The sequence below is a fragment of the Cryptomeria japonica genome, unplaced genomic scaffold (genome assembly GCF_030272615.1).
Source record: "Cryptomeria japonica unplaced genomic scaffold, Sugi_1.0 HiC_scaffold_43, whole genome shotgun sequence".
Taxonomy (NCBI): Eukaryota; Viridiplantae; Streptophyta; class Pinopsida; order Cupressales; family Cupressaceae; genus Cryptomeria; species Cryptomeria japonica.
This window is the reverse complement of record NW_026728865.1, coordinates 645,001-648,762: the sequence shown is the minus strand read 5'-3', so window position 1 is coordinate 648,762 and position 3,762 is coordinate 645,001. Positions and strand designations below refer to the sequence as shown.

At 64.2% G+C, this 3,762-nt stretch overlaps 1 non-coding gene across 1 annotated transcript; it reads left to right on the top strand.

Annotated features, from left to right (window-relative positions):
• The first annotated feature begins 238 nt into the window (after window positions 1-238).
• On the top strand, window positions 239-357 carry LOC131862509 (5S ribosomal RNA). The gene has a single exon (XR_009361522.1). It is a non-coding gene; the product is annotated as a 5S ribosomal RNA (ribosomal RNA).
• The last annotated feature ends 3,405 nt before the right edge of the window (window positions 358-3,762 follow it).

Sequence of the window (3,762 nt, the reverse complement as noted above, 5' to 3'; positions counted from 1 at the left end):
CCGCGTTGCAGACGGGACACTGCACGCACACGACGCCCCCTCCAGGTGCACGCACGTAGGCCGGGCCGGGTGCACACCCGACGCCCTAGCAAGGTGCGCGCACCCGGGCAGGGCTCACACTTGGCGAACGGGGCGCACTTCGCGAGGGAGGGTGTGCACCTCGACGGGGGTGGGTGGCCGGGGTGGATTCGCACGTGGGTCGCGGTTTGCTAAGTACACACTGCGACAAGCTCATAACGGGTGCGATCATACCAGCATTAGTGCACCGGATCCCATCAGAACTCCGCAGTTAAGCGCGCTTGGGCCGGAGTAGTACTGGGATGGGTGACCTCCCGGGAAGTCCCGGTGTTGCACCCTTTTTTAGTTTTTCGCCGGGCGTCGCAATGCTATTTGAATAAACCTTTTGCCCGTTTGCGTTCTCGTCGGGGCCGGGCCGGGCCGGGGTGCGCTGCCCGCACTACCGCGCGCGCGGGGGCGACACCGAGCGCGCACCCGAGGCACCCCGAGCACACAGGCCACGGTGCAACCCGGGCGTTGTGCGCGCACCCCGGTGCGCCCGAGGTGCTGCGCGCGCACCCAGGTGAAATCGGTGTGCACCTCGGCCAGTGCGCGCTCGGTCGAGTCGCGCACGTTGGCCAAGGTGCACGGTGATGTTTCTTACTCTAAGGTTCCGCACCAGACGCCCGGGACAGGTGAGCGAAGCTGGGCGGGGCCGGGTGCGCGGCCGGGGCAGGTGCACGCAGCTGGAGAGAGCTTTGGAGCACACTTCGGAGCGCACCAATGATGCGCTCCATTCAAAAGTTTCCTGAAAAGGCAAAAAAAGTTGAGATTATAGAATTTCCCACTTGAGAGATTGTAAAAAAAAAAAATTTAAAATGAAGGAAACGCGGGTGCCAAGGTGTGCGCAGCCCAGCCAAGGTGTGCGCACCAAGGCGCCCACCCTGGCGAAGGTGCACGCAAGGTGCGCACCCGAGGCAAACCGGACAATTAACCCAACTTTCGACTTCGCGCGCACCTTGGAGCGCACTTCGGAGCGCTCCTTGGTGCGCACCAATCTTGGGCACCTCGGAGTGCACCATGGCGCCCACCAAGGTGCGCACCCGGGGCAAACCGAGCTCCGACTTCGTGCGCACCTTGGAGCGCACGAAAGGTGCGCACCATGGCGCCCACCAAGGTGCGCAGCCCAGCCAAGGCGTGCGCATCAAGGTGCGCACCCTGGCGAAGGTGCGCACCCGGGGCAAACCGAGCTCCGACTTCGTGCGCACCTTGGAGCGCACAAAAGGTGCGCAACCCAGCCAAGGTGTGCGCACCCCGGTCAAACCGAGCTCCGAATCGTGCGCACCAGAGGTGCACGCCATCGTGCGCACCTTGGAGCACACTTCGGAGCCCTCCTTGGTGCGCGCCGATGTTGCGCACCTCGGAGCGCACCCGGGGAAAACAATGCAATTAACCCGACTTTCGACTTCGTGGGCACCTCGGAGCGCTCTCGGGTTCGCACCTCGGAGCACACCGAGGTGCGCACCTTTGATGCGCTGCCTTCACCAATTTCCAGAAAAGGCAAGAAAACATTGAGAAGGTGTGCGCACCGAGGTGCCCACCCTGGCGAAGGTGCACGCGAGGTGCGCACCCGGGGCAAACCGGGCTCCGACTTCGTGCACGCCGCACCTTGGAGCACACTTCGGAGCGCTCCTTGGTGCGCACCAGGGCGCGCAACCCAGCCGAGGTGCCCACCCCGGCGAAGGTGCACGCGAGGTGCGCACCCGGGGCAAACCGGGCTCCGACTTCGTGCACGCCATGGTGCCCACCGCGGCGAAGGTGCACGCGAGGTGCGCACCCGGGGCAAACCGGGCTCCGACTTCGTGCACGCCGCACCTTGGAGCACACTTCGGAGCGCTCCTTGGTGCGCACCATGGTGCCCACCAGGGCGCGCAACCCCGCCGAAGGTGCACGCGAGGTGCGCACCCGGGGCAAACCGGGCTCCGACTTCGTGCACGCCGCACCTTGGAGCACACTTCGGAGCGCTCCTTGGTGCGCACCATGGTGCCCACCAGGGCGCGCAACCCCGCCGAAGGTGCACGCGAGGTGCGCACCCGGGGCAAACCGGGCTCCGACTTCGTGCACGCCATGGTGCGCACCGCGGCGAAGGTGCGCACCCGGGGCAAACCGGGCTCCGACTTCGTGCACGCCGCACCTTGGAGCACACTTCGGAGCGCTCCTTGGTGCGCACCAGGGCGCGCAACCCAGCCGAGGTGCCCACCCCGGCGAAGGTGCACGCGAGGTGCGTACCCGGGGCAAACCGGGCTCCGACTTCGTGCACGCCGCACCTTGGAGCACACTTCGGAGCGCTCCTTGGTGCGCACCATGGTGCCCACCAGGCCGCGCAACCCAGCCAAGGTGTGCGCACCAAGGTGCACGCGAGGTGCGCACCCGGGGCAAACCGGGGTCCGACTTCGTGCACGCCGCACCTTGGAGCACACATCGGGGCGCTCCCGGGTTCGCACCGGCGTTGCGCACCGTGGTGGGCACCTCGGAGCACACCAAGGTGGGCAGCGAGGTGCGCACCTTTGATGCGATGCCTTCACTAATTTCCATAAAAGGCAAAAAAAAAACGAGATTTTAAAATTTCCGTTTTGAAAGATAGTGAGAAAAAGGGAATGCTGGTGCCATCTTGAGCCCGCCCTGGTGCGCAGCCCAGCCAAGGTGTGCGCACCAAGGTGCCCACCCTGGCGAAGGTGCGCGCCCGGGCAATTAACCCAACTTCCAACTTCGCGCGCGCCAGGGTGGGAGCGCACCCAACAACCGGGCCTGGGAAGAGCCAATGCGAGAAACCCCACCAAACGCTCTGACAAAAAAAGAGGGGGCGCTCCAGTAACCCCGCTTCGGAGCGCACCCTGGGCAAACCCAGCCAAGGTGCCCACCCCGGCCAAGGTGCAGGCGAGGTGCGCACCCGGGGCAAACCGGGCTCCGACAACGTGCACGCCGCACCTTGGAGCACACTTCGTAGCGCTCCCGGGTGCGCACCTCAGAGCACACCAAGGTGGGCAGCGAGGTGCGCACCTTTGATGCGCTGCCTTCACTAATTTCCAGAAAAGGCAAAAAAAAAAGGAGATTTTAAAATTTCCGTTTTGAAAGATAGTGAAAAAAACGGAACGCGCGTGCCATCTTGAGCCCGCCCTGGTGCGCAGCCCAGGTAAGGTGCCCACCCTGGCAAAGGTGCGCACCCGGGCAATTAACCCTACTTCCGACTTCGTGCGCGCCAGGGTGGCAACCGGGCCTCGGAAGAGCCAATGCGAGAAACCCCACCAAACGCTCCGACAAAAAAAGAGGCGGCGCTCCAATAACCCCGCTTCGGAGCGCAGCCGGGGCAAACCCAGCCAAGGTGCCCACCCCGACGAAGGTGCACGCGAGGTGCGCACCCGGGGCAAACCGGGCTCCGACAACGTGCACGCAGCACCTTGGAGCACACTTCGAAGCACTCCCGGGTGCCCACCGGCGTTGCGCACCGTGGTGGGCAGCGAGGTGCGCACCTTTGATGCGCTGCCTTCACTAATTTCCAGAAAAAGGCAAAAAAAAATGAGATTTTAAAATTTCCGTTTTGAAAGATAGTGAAAAAAAAGGAACGCGGGTGCCATCTTGAGCCCGCCCTGGTGCGCAGCCCAGGCAAGGCATGCGCACCAAGGTGCCCACCCGAGGTGCACACCCGGGGCAAACCGGGCTCCGACTTCGTGCAGGCCGCACCTTGGAGCACACTTCGGAGCGCTC